At 41.2% G+C, this 26,689-nt stretch overlaps 1 long non-coding RNA gene and 1 other non-coding gene across 2 annotated transcripts; both read left to right on the plus strand.

The window, feature by feature from the left end:
• Positions 1-2,150: 2,150 nt before the first annotated feature.
• Positions 2,151-2,223, plus strand: TRNAE-UUC. The gene has a single exon. It is a non-coding gene; the product is annotated as a tRNA-Glu (tRNA).
• Positions 2,224-5,868: 3,645 nt separating this feature from the next.
• On the plus strand, positions 5,869-8,494 carry LOC112582323. Its single transcript, XR_003106862.3, has 3 exons — positions 5,869-6,597; positions 6,693-6,854; positions 8,311-8,494. It is a non-coding gene; the product is annotated as an uncharacterized LOC112582323 (long non-coding RNA).
• The last annotated feature ends 18,195 nt before the right edge of the window (positions 8,495-26,689 follow it).

Raw genomic sequence — 26,689 nt, forward strand, 5'->3', positions numbered from 1 at the left:
CATCCCACTGTAGATCAACTATACTTCAGTTTTTAAAAATTCCAAGTTCAGGCCTCATAATAAAGATTACTTTGATGTTTCATACTCCTAGAATCAACAAAATCTTCACTATCATTGATTTCTTCCAATCAATGTGAGAGACAGCAATGTCAGTTTTCCTTTCTTTGAATCAAAGTGAAAAAATGCACAGGCAGAATAGTTTAACAAATAATGATCCTGTGCTGTTGGGTGTCAAAGAATTAGAGGGAAAGATAAAACCAGCCACCAGCTCCTCTTCCCTGCAACACACTAATCCACCAGCTCAGGTAGTTTTGTGTCCTATTCACTTGTGCAGTAACTATTGCTTGTATCCATGCCATGCAAACGTAATCTATTATTTTCAGGATGTAGAACACACCTCTACATCCTTAGCAAGGAAATGGAAGAGCCAGTCTCATAATGAATGAGCAATTTGGCACTTGGAAGGGATTTATATACTCGAGTTTAGACAATGAGTTTAATTTCCTTATGCCAGATATTCAGGGGCCTTATGGACAATGGATAGAAACTGTGTTGACAGAATTAAAGGCTATGTGACTGTGACAAAATTAAGAATATCTCAATTCTGCGTAGAAAGAAAAGTATGTAGAAAAAATATGCAAACACTTACTGAAAACTGTTTGCTCTTTTTTTTTATTCAAATATTTTATGGAGTTGTTTTTTATGAGCAAATGGAATAAACCTGTACTGATTTTTTAAATCTGATTTTCTTCCCTTACTCTGTATACAAAGTTGTTTTTCTTCATTCTTCATTGTTTGTAGTATCTCTAATTTTACACATTGTTCATAAATTTTAACTATGAGTAATCTTTAACTAAAATCACTGCAGATGGTGATTGCAGCCATGAAATTAAAAGATGCTTACTCCTTGGAAGGAAAGTTATGAACAACCTAGATAGCATATTCAAAAGCAGAGACATTACTTTGCCAACAAAGGTCCATCTAGTCAAGGTTATAGTTTTTCCAGTGGTCATGTATGGATGTGAGAGTTGGACTGTGAAGAAAGCTGAGCACCAAAGAATTGATGCTTTTGAACTGTGGTGTTGGAGAAGACTCTTGAGAGTCTCTTGGACTGCAAGGAGATCCAACCAGTCCATTCTGAAGGAGATCAGCCCTGGGATTTCTTTGGAAGGAATGATGCTAAAGCTGAAACTCCAATACTTTGGCCATCTCATACGAAGAGTTGACTCATTGGAAAAGACTCTGATGCTGGGAGGGATTGGGGGCAGGAGGAGAAGGGGACGACAGAGGATGAGATGGCTGGATGGCATCACCGACTCGATGGACTTGAGTTTGGGTGAACTCCGAGAGTTGGTGATGGACAGGAAGGCCTGGAGTGCTGCAATTCATGGGGTCGCAAAGAATCAGACACGACTGAGCGACTGAACTGAACTGAATCTTTAACTTCCCAGGGAAAATTAGGAAGTAGGCAGTAGTGAGCTATTAATCAAATATTTAGCATCGTATAGTAAAATAGAAAATTTATAAAAACATAATTATGTAAATTTGTATTTTTAAAAATATGCTTTTCATAGTACAATTTTAATGTGGTTTTAATGTGACAAAAGACATATTTATTAATAGACTCAAATATCCTTTGTCTCTGTAAAAATTAAGAAAAGTAAATAAATTTAAATTTATGTTCAGTGATCAATGTCTCAGTATACTATCTTATTTGGAAATTAACTAGATATAAATATTAATTATTTAGTTTAACTTAGTATAAACTTTTATCTTATTTACATTTATTTAAATTATTTGTTTTTAACAATTATGCTTAGACATCAAACAGCTAGCCATCATCTTAAGTTATTTTGTAACATAAAGATAGCATGAGCTTATTTGACAAGTAAACAAAGGTAGAAAAAGTTATGTGCTTGCATTACATTTAATAATGACAGTTTCAAAAATATGCTTGTTTTTATCAAACCAACAAACTTAAACTAGCTTTTTTTCATCAAGGATTTTTCTGAGCATGTGGACTTGAGAACAATTGGGTTAGAGTTTCTATTTCTGAAAAGTTTTAGGAATACTTAATTTATATAAGCACTTATTTCTCTTTAAGCCAACTAAATAGAATTCTTTTAAAAATATCATATATACATGGGAATTCCCTGGTGGTTCAGTGATTAGAACTTGGCACTTTCACTGCTGAGGGCCCAGGTTCAATCCTTGGTCAGGGAACTAAGATCCCATTAGTCACATGGTACAGCCAAAAAAAAATCATAAATACATAATACACGTACATATATGGATATACCTAAACAAGTAGGCAGATACAGAGATATTATATTTTTCATTTTTAAATTTTAGCTCTGTCTCAAGTATAATAATACGAAATGCAAAAGAATCTGAATCCAAATTGTGTTTCTGGCCAACTGACTAAGTTAAGGTTACCTTTTCAGACAGCCAAAGTTGTTTTTTTTTTAACTATAGACTGTGTGTGTGTGTGCGTGTGTGCATTATAAAAATTCTTTAAGAAAAGCTATTTTTGGAGTCAGTTGGTCTCTTAGAAACTTCTGCATACTGATCAAAGAGTATTTTCCATTGTCTCTGAGAAGTTTATAATCCTCTTTTCAAGGGCACCTCTTAAAGTAGACTATGTTATCTAAGTTAGAGTTTCCCCAAAGTGGCCATGATAATTCCAAATTATTCTTTGTAAAGTTCACTCATTTTGCCAGAAACGCACAAGATTCTGGCCCATAGTGGTTATACATACAAGAAGCAGGAGTCTTTAAGCGGGGAGGAGAATGAGATTTAGACGAGGTGGAATCTATCTCTGCCTTTAGATTCCCTGAAACAATCCATGAGGAGCTCAGTAATCCTACTGCTGCCTAAATTCCAGGGAATCACAGGTTTCTCCCCTTAAAGACAGAAGGGTGACTTGCCAAGAAGCTAAAACAAACAGAATACAGGTATGCATGATAAAGTTGGAGAGTTCAACACTCAAAGAGAGCAGCACTCAGGATGACTGCAAGGTCGATGAGAAAGCACTGAGCTCCTTGGGTCCTGTGGGTACCAGCACGCGGTTGCTCGCTGGCTTCAGAGTTGTTGAAGGTCTTATTTGGATCCCACTTCTGATGCCATAAAACGGTCAAAAATCCAGAAATAACACAATTAAGATTCCCTGGTGGCTCAGTGGTAAAGAATCTGCCTGCCAATACAGGAGATGTGGGTTTGATCCCTGGGTCAGGATGATCCCCTGGAGGAGAAAATGGCTACCCACTCCAGTATTCTTGCCTGGAAAATTCTATGGACAGAGGAGCCTGGAGGGCTACAGTCCATGGGGTCACAAAGAGTCAGACATGACTGAGCACACATGTATACACGTAACATAATTAAAATCACCAAATCAACAAATAGTATTTAATAAGAGTTTGTTGTACACATAAAAACAGTTTGGGGGCTTCCCTGGTGGCTCAGTTTAAAAAAAAAAAAATCTGCCTGCCAATACAGGGGACACAGTTTCAACCCCTGATCCAGACAGATTCCACATGCTGTGGAGCAACTAAGCCCATGCTCGACAACTATTGAGCCTGTGCTCTAGAGCCCACGTGCTCCAAATACTGAAGCTTGTGTGCCCTAGAGCCCGTGCTCTGCAACAATAGAGGATGAGAAGCCCACGCACCACAACTAGAGAGTAGCCCCCGCTTCCCGCAACTAGAGAAAAGCCTGCACAACAACAAAGACCCAGCACAGCCAAAAATAAATAGTTTTTTTAAATAAAATAAAAACAGTCTGGGACTGGGGGCTTCTAAATTCAAAGATGGATACAAAGCTCGGGGGCATTAAATCACAGCAGGGCTTATAGAAGTGAAAATGAGAAAGTTATTAATGCTTAAAATAACTGGTTATTACAAGGGGGGGAGATCAAGGTGGCAGGGGATTGGTTAAAAGTGATTACCTCATACCATTTTAAAGACGATAACTCAAGTTTCTTTTATGATTGTCACAGGCGTTTACAAGAAATGACCTAGGTTAAGTTTCACTTACTTTCATGAAATAAGCTAGATTTAAGTTGAGCTTACTGGCTTAAATGGTTTTGTCTGCTCAGGGAATTCTCAAATCCTGCCTCCATCTTGTATATAATTTTAACCACATGCGCACACACACACACACACACACTAAGAGCAATCTGCGTTAATGGACTGAAATAAATGTCTTGGAGCAAGTCTGCCAGAATATGTGTTTGCTCATAAAGGGCACATTCAGGGCCCCTGAAGGTACTGCAGTCTAGTGCTGGGAAACTAGAGAAACAGTGTCACTCACTGGAAGCCCAAATTGAATACTTCAGTGACTGGAGCTGCTCCAATTCTAACTGAAGTCTGTGGCTTCCAGTCTGGGACTACAAGGGTTGAGAAACACTCTGAGTAAGGGAGTGGGTGACAGGGACTCAGAGAGGAGTTCACTGTTGATGAGACATGCTCATCAATCATTCCTGGACCATGAAACCCACAGAAACCAAGCTGCTTTTGGCGCTGCCTCCTCCTGCCTGCAGTGAACCTGCAGATGCTCTGCATTCCAGCACTGCCAGCCCACACCACACAGAACTAATGTCAGCCAGATCCAGTCTTCACCAGTTCCTGAGCTTCCCCTCCCTCGTGCTGACGCCACCATGATCACGTCTCCTTCCCACGTGCCTCCCCTCTTCCTCCTTCGTCACCAGAGACACACATAGAGTCAATGACATTTGAGGGACTAAGAATACAGAGATGAAAAAAGCACAGTCCTGCACAAGGAAATGCAAACAGCCTAAAAGAGAGAGAACAGGAAACAAATCAATATAATATGACATTAACTCTAATGGAGCAATATGCAAAATACTCCTGGTACAGAAAGAGTGAATTGTTCCTGGGCAACGTGATGTAGACAGTATTTTCCTCACCTACTATATTTGTTCCCTGTTGCTGCTGTAACAAATTACCACAAACTATGTGAGTTAAAATAACACAAATTGATTATCTTACAATTCTGGATGTCAGATGTCTGACACAGGACTCAGTGGACAAGGTTTTGGCAGGGTTGTTTTCCTTCCTGGAGGTTCTAGGAGAGAATGCATTTCAGAATCCCCTGCAATCCAATTCTGTGGATGGTTTTTAGTTGGCCAAGAGGCTCTTAAGTCTCAGTCAGAGAAAATAAAGATAATGAACAAGAGGAATTTTTCTGATGAATTCTATCTTGCTGCTGCTGCTGCTAAGTCACTTCAGTCATGTCCAACTCTTTGCAACCCCATGGACTGTAGCCCACCAGGCTCCTCCATCCATGGGATTCTCCAGGCAAGAATACTAGAATGGGTCTCCATGCCCTCCTCCAGGGGATCTTCCTGATCCAGGAATTGAACCCGCATTTCCTGCATTGCAGGTGGGTTCTTTACTGCTGAACCACCAAGGAAGCAAATTCTATCTTAAGTTCCTTAAAAGTAATCAATAGAGCCAATATATTAATTTAATCCATTTATTAAGCACCTACTATATGCCAGGTGCTTTGCTGGGTGCTGAGGCTACAACAATCAAATAGAGAGAGTTCCTGACCTCCAGGAATCCACCACCCAAAGAGAAAAAGTAGAAACATTATCAAATGCACTGTGACAACTGCTACAATGAATACTGTGCCATAAGATCTCAGAGGAAGCAATATAAATAATCCATTCTGCTGGGAGGGAGAGTTGGAGGAGTCTTGGTGAGGACATAGGCTAGTGGCCCGTAGAATCACAGGAAGAGGTGACATTTGAGAGTTCTTCCCTTAGGCAAAAAGAGACTAAACTATCCAGATTGAATTGTCCAGTTTCATAAACTTTATAAAGAGGTTAAGAATGTTTTCCAAGGAGTTAAATGGGAATGTTTGTTGTTTTTCTGTCTCACATTATCGCACATACCTGGCTAATTAAAATATGTCACTTTAATTAAAGGTACCTATGGAGGGTGGCCAGGGATCAATGTTATCAATGTACCCACAGCCCAGCTGCTCATTTCCCAACAAGCAAGCTCCCTGAGTGACCTAGTAGTGTCACTATCACAACCGACCTAGTTGAAACTTATGTTGGAGGCAACCAGGGCTCTGTGTCCTCAGTAGAAGTGAGTTGCACAAGCAAGATAATCCTTTTGCTGCATTCTCAGAGGACTTAGTCCCACACCCAGAGAGAAGTAATGTGCCTGTCTCAGTCAGGATGGTTCTCAGCTGAGCCCCAGATTGCTGAGGGAGATTCATGGCTTGCTAACATAAACTTTGTCCCTGGGTGGACAAATCTCCAAGCCATCTCCTCCACATGTCATGTTTGCTCAAGTCAAGATGCATACTTGCTCAAGTCAAGTGCCTACTCTATGAGAGAAATCCTGCTTGATGATAGAGCCACAAGACTGAAGACAACAGTCCGTGCTGCAGAGGGGCTCATATCTGGCTTCTGACTCATCTCACAGATGAGGAAACTGAAACTGAACTTTCTGGTTTCTTTCTCTGGTGTGCTCATGCTGTATTCCCTTTACTGAGTACCTTACTCCCTTCCTGTATTCACAGAGCCCAACTGAAGTTCTACTTCTTCTAAGAGGATTTCCTGACTCTGTAATCATTTCCTTTCTCTACATTTCTATTTCACTAAGTCTGTATCTGGCAACTTATTTTACTTTTCTCTGTATTATTTCTTTAATTATGTAAAGTGTCCATGGTGGTACTCCAATGATACTGCAAGCTTCTAGAAGGCAGGAGTCATCTTTTAAATTTCAAACCTGGGCACACAGTTAACGCTCAACATCTAGTCAAGATTTAACTGATTGGATGATGGAAACCAGCTCTCGAGCAGTAATAGGAGGAGAGGAATGGTAAGCAATGCTCCCCGCTTTTAAAGGCTGCTGAGCTGCTGCAGTTAGCGACTGAGCGACTTCACTTTCACTTTCTTTCAAGCTGCTGCTAAGTCACTTCAGTCGTGTCCAACTCTGTGCGACCCCATAGACGGCAGCCCACCAGGGTCCCCCGTCCCTGGGATTCTCCAGGCAAGAACACTGGAGTGGGTTGCCATTTCCTTCTCCAATGCATGAAAGTGAAAAGTGAAAGTGAAGTCGCTCAGTCGTATCCGACTTTTAAAGGCTGGTTTGGTCCTAATACAGCCTTCAAAAACCAGCTGCACTGGGCTTAAAGAACCTTCTACAAGAGCATAACATAAAAATGAAAGGGTCCACATTATAGACCATATTCACAATTTATCCAATTAAAGATTTGGTCCACTGCAGTAGAAAAAAGATGATTTATTATAGCCATGCACACACATGCTAAGTCACTTTAGTCGTGTACAACTCTGTGCGACCCCATGGACTGTAGCCCACCAGGCTCCTCTGTATATGGGATTCTCCAGGCAAGGATACTGGAATGGGTTGCCATGTTATACTCTAGGGGATCTTCCCAACCCAGGGATCAAACCCATGTCTCTTCTGTCTCCTGTACTGGCAGGTGGGTTCTTTCCCACTAGGCCCACCCGGGAAAGTGAAAGTGAAAGTGACTCAGTCGTATCCAACTCTTTGCAACCCCATGGACTAAAACAGTCCATGGAATTCTCTAGGCCAGAATACTGGAGTGGGTAGCCTTTCCCTTCTCCAGGGGATCTTCCCAACCTAGGGATCAAACCCAGGTGTCCCTCATTGCGGGTGTATTCTTTACCAGCTGAGCCACAAGGGAAGTCCAAGAATGCTGGAGTGGGTAGCCTATCCCTTCTCCAGATGATCTTCCCAACCCAGGAATCGAACCAGGGTCTCCTGCATTGCAAGCAGATTCTTTACCAACTGAGCTATCAGGGAAGCCAACAATGTAAATGTCAACCTCAAAAGTTAGCCTCCCCAGCATCCTAAATTTAATTTAACCAATTTATTATCCATGCATTAACCTAAACCCTTTGAGACTTTTTTTTGAGGCCAACAGCCTTGTAGGATTTTAGTTCCCCAACCAGGGACTGAATTGGGCCCTCTTCAATGAGAGCGAGGATCCTAATCATTGGACCACCAGGGAATTCCCCACTTAAAGACACTTTTAAATTAAAAATGACTTTTTTATTATTGCCATAAAGGACTGTTTTTTCCTCCCTCTCCCAGCCCTATTCCTAGGGTCTGGCACCACCTAGGAAAGCCTGATTAACAGAAGTAGGCATTTAGTAGGGAAAGAGACAGCAACTCTTTGCAGCATTACAATGCCTGAAAGGACATGAAGGTTGGCAGTGGGAAAGGTCTGACTTTTCATAACCATGGTTAATGGACTCTTTCTTTTCTTTCCTTTTCTACCTACTTGTAGGATTCAAGCCCAAGGAAATTTAATCCTTTTCTGACCCCTGGCCTGTCTCATCCAGGAACTAGATGACCAACACCTTCCTGAAGGCTATGGAATGGAAGATGAATGAAGGGCTGGGTTTTCCCCACAGGCTGGAAAAAAGGCAAGTCCAGTACTTTCTTCTGGAAAGAAAGAAAGAACTGGAAAAAAACAGTCCTTTATGGCAATAATAAAAAAGTTATTTTTAACTTAAAAGTGTCTTTAAGTGGGGAATTCCCTGGTGGTACAATGATTAGGATCCTCGTTCTCATTGAAGAGGGCCCAATTCAGTCCCTGGTTGGGGAACTAAAATCCTACAAGGCTGTTGGCCTCAAAAAAAAAAGTCTCAAAGGGTTTACTTCTCTTGTGGAAAGGCTGGAGTGGACATTGGGTCTGGGTTGCTTCATGTCTATATTCTTTTCTCTTGTTACAGTAGTGTTTTCCCCCTGGTACTTCAGCAGAACATTTCCCCTAGTGAACTAGGTTCTGGGAAAGGGAAAGGGAGATGAAAAGGAAAGGAAAGGAGGAGCAAAAGTCCTGTCATGAGCCTATGTGGGGCAAAAGTTTGCACAACCTTCATACCCCTCTTTTGTCCTATAGTCAGCCAGAACCTGGCACATTGTAGGAAGGCATCTGACAGTGATCTCTTTCACTGAAGAGAAGATATCATTGAAGAATTCCAAAGAACTCACAAAAGAGAAGTGGATTCCCATTAGTAGAACCAGAAAAGCTTATCTAGAGTCTTGAAGGTTAAGTCTTATTTCCTGGCTCCTAAATTTGGCACAGTGCCTGATACCCTGTAATTATATAATAAAATGGATTGATGAAATGACAAAACAGCAGTGATAGCTACCATGTGTTGAGTACTTATCTCAGTGCCTAGCATGTTGAAAATGTATAAAAAATATTTGTTGAATGAAGAGGGAATATCAGGAAGGATAGCGTTATTTATTGAGAACTAATTGGTCAATTATCTTATTTAATCCTCACAAAAACCATGTTGTTGCTGTTTAGTTGCTAAGTCGTGTCCGACTCTTTGTGACCCCATGGACTGTAGCCCACCAGGCTCCTCTGTCCATGGGATTTCCCAGGCAAGAATACTGGAGTGGGTTGCCATTTCCTTCTCCAGGGGATCCTCCCAACCCAGGGATCATACCTATGTCTCTTCTGTCTCCTGCATTGGCAGGCAGATTCTTTACCACTGAGCTACCAGAGAAGCCCTCACAACAACCATAGGAGATCAGTATTCCCATTATTCCCATTTTACAGATAAGGAAAATCAAGGTTTAGATGCACAGTGTCCTTCTCCACCAGAGGGCACAGTTTTATACCCCAGACTTGCCCTGAAAAACTGATGGTATGAGTAGATCTGGGTAAGTAGACTCATAACCTCTGTCACATATAATAGCAATCGCTGCTAGAATTGGGGGATCCTGAACAGAGGAACCAAACCAGGAAATGAGAAGGCATCTAGAAAACTAGATGACCATAAGGCCTCAAATCATATTCCTCAAGTTTCCCCTCTCATGTTCATATTCAGCACTTTCTAAGCCTTCAGCCAATTATCTCTCCCTTTCTGGTTTGTTTCCCCATGTGGACAAACGTATTCTACATTTAATTTTTACTTTCATAAATTATAAAGTAAGGACACATGGTTCTAACTTGATGTGTTATCATCAAATGGCTCCCCAACATACTGTAAACAAAATGTTTTGAAATTTGTCCTTTCAGAATTCTATATCTGAATGTTAACTTTCCTAACCTAGAACTCTTTTTCTATCTCAGGCCAGTAAATAAGGAAACTATATTTCTACTTCTTTACACTATGTTTTGGCAAAAATAGATTCAGAACTTATTACCATTTAATTTGATCCTTTCAGGTGGATCTGAATCTGTCTAATTTATGGCTAGATCCTTACATACATATCACCCTTATCTATCACTTGGTCCTATCCACCATGGAAGCAGCAAGTGATAAGGAGACAAAAACAAGCATGAAATTCAAAACCAGATGCAAGCTGGTACTGGGGCTTTGTTGTTGCTATTTAGTAGCTAAGTCATGTCCAACTCTTTTTCAACCCCATGGACTGTAGCCTGCCAGGCTCCTCTGTCCATGGGATTCTCCAAGCAAGAATACTGGAGTGGGCTGCCATTTCCTTCTCCATGGGATCTTCCCGACCTAGGGATCAAACCTGCATCTCCTGCATTACAGGCAGATTCTTTACCACTGAGCCACCAGGGAAGCCCAGTTCTGAGGGTGCACGGTCCTTATTTTCTACAACTGACATGGACCATTCCTACTGGCCTGTTATTGGTATGATACAATAAGGTCAAAAGTCAAGATTGGAGGCTTCCCTGGTGGCTCAGTGGTAAAGAGTCTGCCTGCCAATGCAGGAGATACAAGTTCAATCCCTGGTCTGGGAAGATCCCACACGCCACAGAGCAACTAAGTCCATGAGTCACAACTATTTAGCCTGTGCTCTGAAGCCTGGGAGCCACAACTACTGAAGCCCACATGCCTAGAGCCCATGCTCTGCAACAAGAGAAGCCACCAGAGCAAGGAGCCCACACACTGCAGCTGGAGAGTAGCTCCTGCTCTCCGCAGTTGGAGAGGGCTCAAGCAGCAGTGAAGACCCAGCACAGCCAAAGATAAATAGATAAATAAATTTCTTAAATGCCGGGGTCCAGCCCCGGCTGATCCAGGGTATTCGAAGGAGAGACGGCGTAGGAGACCTATTTATTTATTTATTTATTTACCAAAGATATAAAGAGTAATAGAATGAGGATAGCTCAGTAGGAAAATTCAGTGGAGAAAAGAAGCTGAGTAGCTTGGTTTACGCGGAAAATCAATATAACCTGTGACACCAGGTTAGCTCTGACCACAGAGGCCGCAGGCACCCTCTCGAATAGCAGAAGGTGCCCCACCTTAGACACCTTCTCGAGTGGGTCTTAGAAGCCCAGGCAAATAAATGGTCGCAGAGGATATCCGCGCTCCAGATGGAGACTTAGCTGGAGGTTAAGGAGAAAAATGACATGGGGAGACCAAGCGTTGGTGAGCAAGGCCCATAGCTTTATTTTCAACAGGGGCTTTTATACCCTAAGTTACACATAGAGGATAATAGGGGATGCAAAGTCAGCAGTCTTTGATCCTTATCAAAAACCAGGGTTTCTTTCCTGCAAATTTATCGTACACAAATGGGTTAGGTGATTTACATCATCTTCTGGCCAGAAGGCCTATTAACATTTTATGACTCTTGACAAAGACTTATCAACAAAGACTTATTTTCTCTAAGAGTAATTATTTTAAGGTTTGGCACCATCTTTCAAAGATAAAATTGCATTCCTATAGGGCGGATGTGTAATGGGTTTACAACAAAGGAAATAATTTATTACCTTAAGGGTCTAAAGTTACTAACACCAAGGCCACTACTTATTTTTTCTACATACCAACTATTAATTAATACATATTCAAGGATACAATTCAGGGGATGTGGAAACTTGGCAACAAGCATTGGTTCATCAATGAAATCTTTTACTAGTTTTATTCTGACAGTTTCTAACTGTCTGAGAGGCTCTAAGCTATTTGAATATCTTAAGCTTCCCGTGCCTCTCGAGGCTGGGAGACTGTAAACAATCGTATGCATAGCTGTAGGAGTCCGGGTAAACTTGTCAGGCGAGTTAGAGAGCCATCTGAGGGGTTTGGATTTAAACACTCCTAATTGCCCAGGAACTTTATTAATTGGAGCTGTAAGTTAACTCTTTGACAGAGACAGCGAGATGGTGGTGGGGGACAGCCCCCAATAAAGTCAGAGGTGAGAGCACAAAGCAATAAAGTAGGCAGACTCTGGTTTTTTTGGGGTAGATGTTCGAGAATATCCAGGGGGACTCCTGAGGCTCGATCCCGCCTTTGCGTATGCCGAGCCTCCTTCCTCATGACCTTTGTCACAAGTGGAATGTCTCTCGCCAGCTCCCGGCGCTTAAAAAAGTCAAGATTGGGAGAAAGAACATATCAGGTAAATACATATGAAAACAAAGCTGTATTGCTGTTGTTCAGTCGCTCAGTCATGTCCAACTCTTTGCAACCCCATGGACTGCAGCACACCAGGCTTCCCTGTCCTTCATCATCTCCCAGAGTTTACTCAAACTCATGCCCATTGAGTCGGTGATGCCATCCAACCATCTCATCTTCTGTCATTCCCTTCTCCTCCTGTATTAGCTGTATTTATTTCATTAAAATGTACTTAAATAAAAAAAAGTATAAAAATAAAGAGGTAAAATAAATAAATAAATAAAGAGGCACAAACATGTGAACAGGAAAAAGTCACCATGAAAATATAAAAATTTCAAACTTGCTTGCACCTCATAATAGTCTTAGTTCAAAATGGATTGCTAAATTTGACTGCTTTAAATTGAAAAACTCCCATATGACCAAAGACACTATTAACAACAACAACAAAAACCCTAGCACATGTCTGCAAGAAAAAGTAACCAAAAAGAAGAGTGGAGAGAATAATAAATTACATAAAAGAGTTACTACAAATGAATAAGAAAAAAAGAAGCCAACCAAAAATGGGGGCTTCCCTGGTGGCTCAGTGGTAAGAATCCTCCTGCTAATGCAGGGGACACAGGTTCAATCCCCGGTCCGGGAAGATCCCTCATCCCACAGAGCAACTAAGCCTGTGCACCACAACTACTGAGCCCACGTGCCACAATGACTGAAGCACACTCACCTAGAGCCTATGCTTCACAACAAGAGAAGCCACTGCAGTAAGAAGCCCATGCACTGCAACAAAGAGTGGCCCCCACACAGTGCAACTAGAGAAAGCCCATGCACAGCAGTGAAGACCCAGCACAGCCAAAAATAAATAAAATTTTTAAATGGATAAAGGTCATGGATCGGCAATTCAATAGAAGAAAAAAATATGGCCAATAAACACATGAAAAGCTCAGTATCATATTAATCTAACTCAAACCACAATAAGATACCATTTCATACCCATTATACAAGCAAAAACCATGAAGTGAAATTACCAACTGTTGGTGAGGACAGAGACTGCTAAGAATTCTCACTCACTGCTAGGACAGGTTGTAAATTGGCCAAATCACTTTGGAGAACAATTTGGCTCTATTTCATAAACTTGAACCCAAATATTTTACCTTTTGACTCAGCATTCCAGTCCTAGGCAAATACCCTATAAATCAGTGCTCCTATACTCAAGGACATATACAAGAATGCTCATAAGAGCATTGCTGGAAAGGGCAGTGGAAGGGGGGAGGACACGATCTAAATGTTCATCAGCAGGAAATTTTTTTAACTTTGAATCCTCTGAGGATGAATTTGAATGCAATTAGTTCATAATTTATGGCATGAATCACAGTTTCAAGGTTAGGACTTCTTTTTTCGATAGATTTCAATGTTTATAATTTAATATTTCCTTCCTGTATCCCTTTCATACATATGAATAAGTCTAAACATTAAAATGGGGAAAACATGCACTGCTGGGGTATTAACTGGCTGTCTCCCACAATGGCTCACAAGAAGGTTGAAATGCCTTCTTGAATTTACCATGGTTTAGGTACTGGCCCTCAGATGTGCAAGTCAAAAACCTGATTTGTCACTTCACTAAAGGTAAATCCATGTCCTTATGTGGACTCATATTAACCAAGAAATAACCATGAAATAACAATATCAACTTTGTATTTCATAATGAGATATAAGACTGCTTGGGGCACATGAGAAATCCAGTTATAAACAGAAAATTTACGGATGAGTATGGAATCAGTTGCACTAAGCTAAAACAGTCACTAGACTGTAAGCACCATGAAGGCAAACATTTTCGTCTGATCTTTCCAATGCTAAAATTCTAGAGACAATAACAACACCTGATTCAATAAAAATGTGTTAAATAAATGAATGAATAAGGAGAAACTTAAGTATCTATCTCCACAATATGCAAAAACCAATCTCAAGATTCAGCTACTGGAGTTCTCACATTAAGGTATTCCTGTTCCAGCACAGTGCCAGAGCAGGAGATTTCAATTCTGGCGTCTGGATTCTTTACCTGTGCTTCTAGGACTGATCCCAGTAGACACCTTTAGTTACCTACACTACAGCCATTTCCTTCTAATTTCTTGCTAGGAACATTCCAATTCTGTTCTCAGCAGCAATGTGCCCAACCTCAAAGAACAGATCACCATTCATCTTGCTCAACATATCATGTTTCCTTTGCCAAATACTCACTGTCCCAGTCTCCCTTGTAGCCATGGTTAGCCATTACTCAGTATTGTTATTAGGGAAATTAAATGGAGGTAGTCTTGTTCAGGTTTCAGAAGCAGGGGAGCCAGCCTCTGATCAACTTCTGACCTTGCATGGACTATATGCCTGCCTGCAAGCACACCAATTGTTACCAGCAAGTTAGGTAAGATAGGAGTGGGTCTTGGAATCTCTTAAGCCCCTGAGAGTCTGGCCAGCCCCCCAGGGTCTAATGAAATCCTGTAACTCACAAGGTGAAACAAACAACATTGTATAAGTTAAAGAAAAACCAGAGCTGCATGTCTGCACACAAACTGATGATCAGTTTGTGGCCTGGGATTATAAGTGAGAGCTTCCGAAACTGCAATTTGAAGTCTCACCCATGGGATGGATGTACCACCCAGGACCCTTTCCCAACTGGGACTCCAGATTGCTGTTAACAAGGAATTTCTCAGCACTGTTCAAGTTTAGATGTAGGTTGTCGGCCCAATTTCGCGATATATATGCTGTTATTTCTCTCTATTGTTTCTTTTCTTTTAATGATTGAATATTGAGATTAAGTCAAATAATCCTCTATAAAAAACTGAAATTGTTCTGTGTAATGAGTGGTTTCTTTTGTTAACCAATTAAAAACTTTGGGCAAAACAACTGTCCAATAAGACATTAAAGGAAGACTTCCAGAGTATTCTAGGAAAGATGCTGCTTTCTAGATAAAACAGAGCCTCAGTTGGAGAAAGATTTTTGCTCCTGACCTATCCTCCCTGCTTAGGATGCTGATGTGAGGACACGATGCTTGGAGCTATTGCAGCCCTTTTATGTTCATGAGATAAATTGAGGATAATTGGCAGACTGGAAGGGTTTTAAAAGCCTAGGTTCTCTATAACATGGTTAATTGCTGAACTAGCCCTGGAACTGGCTACCTCAAGTCTTCTGAATTGTCTTTTAAGCTTTTATGACTTACTTAAGTTACTCTAATTAACTGTTAGCTGTAGTCAAAAGCATTCCTAACTGATACAGTGATCAAGTTTGTTAAAAGATATACTTTTTCACTTTAGGTATGTTAATACATTCAGTCAGTTTATAGTCAAATATTAACTGGCCTGGGATACAGTTTGAATATCTCTGCTTGATTTTTAATTTCACTTTCAGAAGCTATGCTAATTTCACTGATTTCTAATATCACTACACAAATCATGCAACCACCAACTGTGACAGCGCTAAGCACCTCACGTCTCCTTTCCCGCACTCTTCTGCCTGATATGTTCTTTCCTTCAAATCCTTCCAAGTTGTGCCAGGTCACTGGCACTTCTGAACCAAAATAATCTCTTTCATCATGATAAACAGAACTGATTTCAACACTGAATGAATCAGAATGTAGCTGATGTTATCCTCAAGAAAAGCTTCTGAATTCCATTTGTGGGAGTCTGGATATGGAGGTAAATAAAAGATGCTTTGGGTATTTGCTTTGGTGATTTGTTATCTGATAGGTATAAGATATCAGAAACAGGAGTAGTTCTACACTTCTGTTTGTCCCATCTGTTCTTTATTCCTCTTTTTTCATCTTCCCTTGTATTATTTTGTATGAATCTATTTAACCCCTCTATTGACTTACTCAATTTCCAGACTATTTCTAATTTGTTGAAAACTACAAACAAACATATCCAAGAATTCCAGTGAATACCAAGCAGCATAAGCACAAAGAAAACCACATCATGGCACTACATAATCAAATTTCTCAAAACTAGTGATGAGAAAATCTTAAAGTTAAGACTAATCTCTGGTTTTTCATCAAAAACCGTGCAAACCAAGACAATGGAACAACATCCTTAAACCACTGGAAGAAAAACACCATCAACCCAGAATTTTATATCCAGTGTAAATTGTTTTTCATTATTATAGATTGCTGAAGATAAACAAAGAATACTTAACCGCCACTCACAGCTCTTTAACAGCTTTTTGTTTTTAACCATGGATTCACAGACTAGGTACTGAAAAAAAGAATGGGACAATGTTCCATCTGCTGTCCTGCCCATATTCTTAGCACTATAACTGCATAATTTCCTTCTATTTGGTACAACATTAAAATATCTGTAAAAAGGAGAAGGAAAAAAAGTTGTGTGAATTAACATGTTCTGCATAATGCCTTTTCAACCTTTTCTCCTATTTCCACTAAGTTTGTCTCTTTTAAAAAATCTCTGCATATGGTTTACAGTTGGAATGTTAATTAGGTCAGAGAGAGGTCCACTTCTAGAGACAGGATTGTAAATAATTTATCTTGGATGCTATGTTCCGGATTGGACTTTGTCCACATGATGTCTGGCTAGGCAGATAAAAAAAACTCCAGGCAAAATACGATAGGTATTACAATACTGATTACCCAGCCTCTGTGATGATTCCATTGGAGGAGACCTCACTGGTTGGCAAGCATTAACAGATTCATTTCACATTTATTATTCATGAGGAAGGTGAAGCTTCATGACAAAAGTCAATGAATAAGAGAATAATCCCTGTGTAAGGCAGGATAAAAATTGGCTTGGGACAAATCTTTCTCTCTCCCCATTGGACCATTCACAATCATTCTTCCTCATCCAAAAATTGTTACAGTCTTTATTTTACTAAATAGACAGAAAGGAATATACATTTAGAGGTCAGTTCTTCTGATCCCTCCCTACCCTATGCACACCACATATGCAGGGAAGCTACTCTTTTCACAGTATTCTAAGTACTTCACAAAGGGCTTTACAGCAGCATTTAATATTCACAACCTTAGGAGGAGGAAACAATTATTATTAACTCCATTTGACATACAAGTACACTGAGATATAAGAATCATGTCCAAAATCATACAGCTGGTAACCGGTAGTGCTGGGATTTGCATCCATGTCTGCTGGGCCTCAAAGATCCCTGCTTTTTCTGCCACACAAGTGCACTCAGCTCCACCTTCCAATATGTATTTACTGAGTCAACTATCTTTTGGCTTCACACCAACAGGTTGGCATTCTCAAAGTCACTTGTTTGGATGAGAAAAACCACTCTTCCTGTCAGGTGATTGAGCATGTATTCTACCTATGAAAGAAGAACATAAATGAAGATTTGTGGACCATTTTCAAAAGTACTGGGACAGCACTCATCTCAGAAAGAAGAATGCTATTGTGGTGCCCCAGATTCAATGACTAGATGTTCACAGAGGAGTCTTCTATGAGAGAAAGTCCTATGGTCTCTGGAATTCTTCTGTGAATGAGCCTGGCTGGAGGCAGCTTTCTACAGCCTCTTAGGATGGCAGGGATCTCCCCAGCAAATTAACTGTTTCTAGTTGTCCCAGTAGGGGCTTCTGATCCATACTCCAGAGTCTTACTTGTCAGTCCCATTCTTGGGATGGGGACATGGGTATAAGGCAGAGAAAGAAGGTTTACAAAGAGGAAGACACTGGGGAGACTGGAACTGTCAAGAGTGTGCATTCCTTTTTGTAATTAAAACAAGGCATGTGCCATCTGCAGCAACATGGATGGACCTAGACTTTGTCATACTGAGTGAAGTAAGTCAGACAGAGGAGAAATATCGTATGACATCACTTATATGTGTAATCTAAAAAAAAAATGATACAAATGAACTTACCTAAAAAACAGAAAGAGACTCACAAACTCAGAAAATGAGCTTATGGTTGCCAGGGAGGAGGGATAGTAAGGGAGATTGGGAAGGTCATATCATATACACACTGCTATATTCAAAATGGATACCCAACATGGACCTTTGTATATGTGCCAGCCTGGATGGGAGGGGAGTTTGGGGGAGAATGGATACATGTATATGTATGGCTAAGTCCCCTCACTGTTCACCTGAAACTACCACAACATTGCTAATTGGCTATACACCAATACAAAATAAAAAGTTTAAAGTTTGGGAAAAAATAAATAAATAAAACAAGGCATGTGCTAGTAAAACTTAATTTGTAAGAAGTGGACCAAATGTGTTGAATGTTTACAATTTTTCACCTGAGCTCCAGCCTTAAGACAATGTTTGTTTTTAAATTTTCCATTTTTCCCAGAAAATCTATAAGGACTATAATTCCACAGTGGTGTAGTAAAAGATCTCTTGACTAAAGGTTAAGAGACTCCTGTTGTATTTCTGACTTTGCCACTTTCTAGCTGTGTGGAAAGTACCTTGGACAAGCACTTAACCCTCTCTGGGCTTCAGTTTCTTAGCTATTAGGTAAGGAATTTGGACTAGAGAATCACTAGCATTCTATGCTTCTATGATAACAGAAATCTCAACAACACAGGTTGGAGGGCTTCAGAGGAAAAAAAAACACCTATTCTCCCAGATTATATTCATCCAGGCCAGCTTTATTTAAATTATTTTCGGGACTTCCCTGTAGTCCAATGGTTAAGAGGCTGCCTTCCAATGTATGGGACACAGGTTTGATCCCTGGTCCAGGAAGATCCCACATGTCCAGAGCAACTAAGCCCGTGCACCACACCTACTGAAGCCCACATGCCCTAGAGCCTGTGCCCTGCAGCAAGAGAAGCCACTGCAAGGAGAAGCCCGAACCAGCAACTAAGAGTAGCCCCCATTCACTGCAACTAGACAAAGCCCACATGCAGCAATAAAAACCCAGCACAGCCAAAAATAAAGAAATTAATTAAATTATTTTTAAAAATTTGTTTGGTTTCATTCCCTGTTTTCCCTGAAGCTCTGGAATGGAAATGTATAAATCACCTTAAAATAAAAAAAGCAACAAATATCTTTTTTCCCACCTTTGTAGAAATGTCTATTCAAATCCTTTGCCCATTTTGGGGTGGGGGGTGGTTTCTGAAATTTTTATTTTAGTTTTATTTTTAATTATTTTATTAAAATACTTTATTTTTTAAAACTCTTTATTTTGTATTGGGGTATAGCTGGTTAATAATGTTGTGATAATTTTAGATGAACAGCAAAGGGACTCAGCCATACATGTACATGTATGCATTCTTCAAAACTCCCCCCCATCCAGGTTGTCACATAAAACTGAGCAGAGTTCCATGTGCTGTACAATAGGTCCTGGAACCAAATATCTTTTTAATTCATCAGAATTTAGATGACAAAGTGGAAAATATGTAAAAATAGTAATGATACAAGGTAATTAAGACTAAATGAAATCACATCTGTAAAATGCCAAACAAGGCATATCACTCATAGTAGGTGCTAGGAAATGCTAGTTGCATATCTATCTTGGTTCTTCCTCTCCTATAGTACCCTCTTATAATTAATCTTTTAAGGAGAACTTAAAATGTATCACAGTTTTCCCAATTCTATGGTCTAGGTCCTCTTTTGATCTTCTTGCACCCTTCTCCTACCTCCATCATCCCCCTAAAAGAAACAACTCATCTCCATATCCTCCACCTCCTGAATGATTCTCATGTAATAATTTCTGTGGTCTCTAGCAGAATATGCCCAACATCCACTGATACCAGGGCCAGAACATGGGTCTGTTCCTTGCTGCACAGGACACTTACTGCTTGCCTGGATTTCACTCCCTTCCATTTCCTTCTTTGAAGTATCCTCTATTTTCCTAAATTCACTGTTAACATTTAATTGCCAGTTTATGAATGGTACAGAAATTGGTAAACTAGATTCTGACCTTTAAAATCTATTGCGTGCACCCAGGGGGCATAGGGAAAAGAGGGGGTGTCTTATACTTTGTGCCCTAACAGGCAATTATTTCCTATGATCTTCTTACTAAGTAACCACCAAGCCCAGATTCAAAGAGCTGAGCTGATACTTTAGGAGGCCTAGGAATGACTAATCACACTTTCAGATTGCCTAGTCATATATGAAGAGTTAGAGCCTTGATCCCTGAGCTGAATGTTGGGCAGTAGTCTTCCCTTTGGATTTGACTTCACAAGGGGAGAGAGGGAGGCCTGCCTGGAGGAGGTAGGTCACACAGGTTCTGATTGTTCCTGTCCTTTTTCTCCAGAAGGCTGGATCCCTTCCAACCATAACTAGAACTGTAAGGGCCTGGGATGTTGAACTGTAAGTCCCTGGAGGGCACGGACCACACCATATTGGTTTCAGCATTTCCCAAGCAAAATGTTTGGCAGGAAACAGACCTTAATAAATGCTTGGTAAATGCAGGCTATTACTGCCCTTTAAATGCAGACAGACTCCAGGGTGACCCTCAGGAATCTGCCTCCTGGTGTTTACACCTCTTGTGATCCTCTGCTTGAGTGCATTCAGGATCTGTTACTTGCTTTCAACCAACAGAATATGGTAAGGATGATAGGGTGTCACTCCTAGGATTATGCTACATTATGTAAAACTCTCTTGGCTAAGAGTCCATGCTCCCAATGCAGGGGGCAGAGTTCCATCCCTGCTCAGGGAACTAGATCCCCGACTCTTTGTGACCCCATGAACAGCAGCACGCCAGGCCTCCCTGTCCATCACCAACTCCCGGAGTTTACCCAAACCCATGTCCATTGAGTTGGTGATGCCATCCAACCATCTCATCCTCTGTCGTCCCCTTCTCCTCCTGCCCTCAATCTTTCCCAGCATCAAGGGTCTTTGCTGCAACTAAAGATCCCACATGCCACAACTAAGACCTGGTGCAGCCAAAATTAAACAAACAATCAGTCAAACAAAAACCTCTCTCCTGCTAGGCAACAAAAGCAAAAACTAACAAATGGGACTATATCAAACTTAAAAACAACCAAAAAAATGTTTAAAAACTTCTGCATATCAAACGAAACAACAGAGTAAAAAAGCAACCTACTAAAAGGGAGAAAACATTTGCAAACCACATATCTGTTAAGAGGTTAACATCCAGAATATAGAAAGAATTCCCACAGCTCAACAATAACAATAACAAATAACCTGATTTTTAAATAGGCAAAGGACTTGAATAGACATTTTTCCAAAGAAGATATACAAATGGCCAATAAGCATATGAAAAGACACTCAACATCACTAATAATAGGAGAATCGAAAATCAAAATCACAATGAAGTATCACCTCACACCTATTAGGAAGACCACTATAAATTAAAAAAAAAAAAAAAAACAGAAAATAACAAATGCTGGTACAGATGTGGAGGAAAAGGAATCCTTGTGCACTGTTGATGGGAATCAAAAAATTAAACACAGAACTACCAAACAACCCAGCAATCCTACTTCAGGGCACATATCCAAAATCATTTAAAAGAGTATCTTGAAGGGATATTTGCACACCTGTGTTCACTACACCATTACTCATAATAGCAAAAAGGTGGAAGCAACCTAAATGTCCACCGATGGATGAATGGATAAAGAAATGTGGTATATACACAAAATGGAATATTGTTCAGTCTTTGAAAAGAAGGACATTTTGTCATAGGCTGCTGCTGCTGCTGCTAAGTCACTTCAGTCGTGTCTGACTCTGTGCGACCCCATAGACGGCAGCCCACCAGGCTCCCCCGTCCCTGGGATTCTCCAGGCAAGAACACTGGAGTGGGTTGCCATTTCCTTCTCCAATGCATGAAAGTGAAAAATGAAGTCACTCAGTTGTGTCTGACTCCTAGGGACCCCATGGACTGCAGCCTACCAGGCTCCTCCGTCCATGGGATTTGCCAGGCAAGAGTACTGGAATGGGGTGCCATTGTCATAGGCTACAACATGGATAAACCTTGAGGACATTATATTAAATGAGACAAGTCACAAAATGATACAGTATGACTCCACTTGTAAGAGGAAACTAGAGTAGTCAAACTCAGAGACAGTAAGTAGAATGGTGGTTACCAGCAGGCTAGAGGAAGGGGCGGAGAAGGCAATGGCACCCCACTCCAGTACTCTTGCCTGGAAAATCCCATGGATGGAGAAGTCTTGTAGGCTGCAGTCCATGGGGTCGCTGAAGGTCAGACACGACTTCACTTTCACTTTCACTTTTCACTTTCATGCATTGGAGAAGGAAATGGCAACCCATTCCAGTATTCTTGCCTGGAGAATTCCAGGGACGGGGGAGCCTAGTGGGCTGCCGTCTATGGGGTGGCACAGAGTTGGATAAGACTGAAGTGACTTAGCAGCAGCAGCAGAGGAAGGGGGGCTTCCCTGGGGGCTCAGACAGTAAAGAATCTATCTACAATGCATGAGACCTGGGCTGGGAAGATCTCCTGGAGGAGGGCATGGCAACCCACTCCAGCATTCTTGCCTGGAGAATCCCCATGGACAGAGGAGCCAGGTGGGCTACAGTCCATGGGATTGCAAAGAATCGGACACAACTGAGAGACTAAGCACAGCACAAAGCACAGAGGAAGGGGAAAGGGAGTTGTTCAATAGGTACAGAGTTTCAGTTTTGCAAGACAAAGAAGTCCTAGAGATCTATTACACAATACTATGCATCAGTAGTTAACACTACTGCATTATACACGCAAAAATGGCTAAGGCAGTAAATTTTGTTTTGTGGTTTTTTTCACAATAAAAAAATGACTCTATTTTGCTAGCAGACTGCTCTAGACACTCTCCATGCTGGCCTGATGAAGTAAATGGCCACACTGGGTAAGCCCTCATTATAAGGAACTGCAGGCAACTTCTAGAAATCATGAGTGGCATCAACTGATGGGCATTAAGAAGCTAAGACCCTCGGTCAAGGAAATGAATGAATTCTGCCAATGCTAATGACTTGAACTTGCAAGTGGATTCTTCCTCGTCCATGCTGCCACATGAAAATACAGTCTGGCTGACACCCTGAGCAAAGGACCCAGCTAAGCCATGCCTCAACTTCCAAATGACAGAAACCGTGATAATAAATGCATGTAATTTAAGCCACCAAGTTTGTGGTAATGTGTTATGTGGCAATAACTAACTACCACAAAAGCGATGATATAACACAACTGCTTTCAAATAACTACCTTTCTGTTGTGGAACCATGAGACAAAGTGTCCAGGATAGACAGCAAAGGCCACTGGGACAGCAAGACCAGTCTTAGCTTTGGAATATGTCCATATCTTTGCCTAAAAGTCACTCAGCCTCTATGCCTGGTTTCCAGGGGGCAATCCCTGTGGATTTACCACAATTGCCAATGTTCCAGCCTCCTGACAAGGAGCATTAGAAACGAAGAAAGGAGGCATGATCATCTCTCTTGAACTTTAACCAAAGGGTCTCAATGGTCTCTCTCCAACACAATTTTTTATGATCCTCAGCAAGAGCCCCATGGAGGGCAAGAGTGACAGCCTGGGATGGATTTAGGCTAGGATGGCAACACATTCCATCTTATAAACAGAGAGGGGCAGCTTGGGATGGCTTCTTGCAGCAGGACAATGTCTCTGCTCCATCTTCTGATACAGCTTTTCATTCCCAGCCTTGCTATAGATATTCTTTGTGGTGAAGGTCAGAAATGAGCACAGCTGGGCATGTTCCTGGGAATTAAAATATAATCACCCCTATTTCTGCATATTCCCACACAGCATTTACCACCTCCAATCTCCGTCTCTGGCCAAGGAACATCTTAACCCCACTTCTTTCTGCGGTGAAAGCAATGGACACTTTGTGACCATCTGGCTCTCTCCTCCTTCCATGTGTGTGTAGTAGTGGTGGAGAGATGACATCATCAGAGGTAGGCAACAGCAGTGATTGAGAGGATATAGGCCATCTGAGCTGTGGCTACGGAAAGCCAGAAACCCTAAGGTGGTCAGTCTTTCCCGCAAGTCAAAGTCACTGTCTCATTCCTCCATATCTTCCCAGGTGTGCCAGCAGAAAGGAAAGCACTTTCTTGGTGCCAATGAGAAAAGACTGATTGGTATGGCTTGGATCACAATATTGACCAAGGGCGTGGCATGTTCTGATTAGCAGCTCCCTGACCAAGAAAAGGGCTTCCCAGGTGGCACTAGTGGTAAAGAATCTGCCTGCAGGAGACAGAAGAGACAGGGGTTCAATCCCTGGGCTGGGAAGATCCCCTGGAGAAGGAAATAGCTACCTCACTCCAGTATTCTTGCCTGAAGAATCCCATGGATGGAGAAGCCTGGGGGCTACAGTCCATAGGGTCACAAAGAGCACACACGCATGACCAAGAAAAAGCATCTAGCTGTGTGTGTGTGTGTGTGTGTGTGTGTGTGTGTGTGCACTAAGTCACTTCAGTTGTGTCCAACTCTTTGCGACCCCATGGACTGTAGCCCACCATGCTCCTCTGCCCATGGAATTCTCCAGGCAAGAATACTGGAGAATGGTTGCCATTTCCTTCTCCAGGGGATCTTCCGGACCCAGGGATCGAACCTGTGTCTCTTACATCTCCTGCACTGGCAGGAGGGTTGTTTACCACTAATGCCACCTGGGAGTAAGGGGAAATAATTTTTCAAAAGCAGAAAATGCTGTTCTGGGAAACAAATATCCACCCATCACAAGCTGTGATCTTCTCTCTCTCACTCAATATACATTTCAGGTGGTACCACAAGGTCCTGGTTCCTGTCATACCTGTGCTTCTTGCAATGGGCAGCGAATTCTCCTTCTGCCTAAGCCAGTTAGAATGGGGTAACTTCACTTGCAAACAAGAGGCCTGGTTAATACCTCGCTTATTACTGACTAGGCTCTTTCAACTGCGGCCTGAAGTCATATAATACTTTACATTTACAAAGAGAAGTCTTACACTTTTCATGGTTTACTCCCAAAGATATGGAAGAGCTTTCCATGTCCTAAGTTGTAATTTCTCAAAATGAAAGGTAAGGTAAAGAAAAGAAAGGAAGGTATCTTGGCCAGTAATTCAACTACATATCAATAAAAAATAAATTTGAAAAGAAAGAAAATTCTGGCCCCAAACAAGATGCTTTCTTGGAGGTGGTTGTATTTATTCATTGATCATTCTCACAGGTTATCACCCACCTGTATTATGTAGCAAGAAAAACACTCTCTGAGAAAGATCTATTACAACCTGTGGAACACAGACATGTTACCAAAATTTAGATAATTCAAGCTAGAATGAGCACATCTGAAAAGTCATCTCAAATTACACTTTCAGGTACTGAGGACCTGAAGTTTTAAAGTATTTCTCTGGCTCCAGACCAACAAAATTACATCTCTGCTTACCTAGTAATTTCACTTTTAGGAACCTACATAAGAAAACAATCAGAAAGCTAGGCTAAAACTTGGATAAAAAGATGTTTATCAAAATATTATTTATCACTGGAAAAACACCTGAGTCTTCAACAATAGAATGGTATAATAAATTGCACACAATGCAACTCTAAGGAGTCATTATATATATTTAATTTAAATACACTCACTGACATGGAAAAATACTTTATACTATTAATAGTAATAATGCTAACAATTATACCAGGTGCGATGCTGGGTACTTCTTTTTTTGTGGGGGGGGGGGGGTGCACACACCACACTATTTGTGGAATCTTAGTCCCCCAACCAAGGACTGAACACCAGGCCCTTGGCAGTGAGAATGCAGAGTCCTAACCACTGGACCACCAGGGAATTCCCACTGGGTACTTTATATGTATTACTTTGCTTAATCCTTACAACAATTACCATATGAAGGATACTATTAATATTTTCTCATTACAGATGAAGAAACCGTGACTTAACAAGGTTATGTAGGGACGTAATCACATAGGTGGGGAGTGTGTAAGGACAAAGCTGTAGCAGATAAGAAAGTGAAAGTGAAGTCGCTCAGTCGCGTTCGACTCTGTGACCCCATGGACTGCAGCCAACCAGGCTCCTCAATCCATGGAATTTTCCAGGCAAGAGTACTGGAGTGGGTTGCCATTTCCTTCTCCAAGGGATCTTCCCGACCCAGGGATTGAACCCGGGTCTCCCGCATTGCAGGCAGACACTTTTACTGTCTGAGCCACCAGGGAAGCCCAGTAGATAAGAAGCTACTACACTATTCAGCAGGAGAGGCATTATAGATACATGATTCCAACTTTTTATTACATAGGCATAACCCATACAGGTTATTTTTAAAATATTTTTAAGCGAATACAAGCAAGCACAGACCAGTCAGAATGGACGCTGCAACCAATCAGAATGGAAGCCAGGAGTAAACAACCCAAATGGCCATCTGAGTTCAGTAAGCCTTTGCTGTGTAACGAAAAACCCTGAAGTGTAGTGGTTTAAAACAAGCATTCTATTGACTCATGATTCTGTGGATTGATAACATGGGCTG

This window comes from Bubalus bubalis, chromosome X (assembly GCF_019923935.1).
Source record: "Bubalus bubalis isolate 160015118507 breed Murrah chromosome X, NDDB_SH_1, whole genome shotgun sequence".
Lineage (NCBI taxonomy): Eukaryota > Metazoa > Chordata > Mammalia > Artiodactyla > Bovidae > Bubalus > Bubalus bubalis.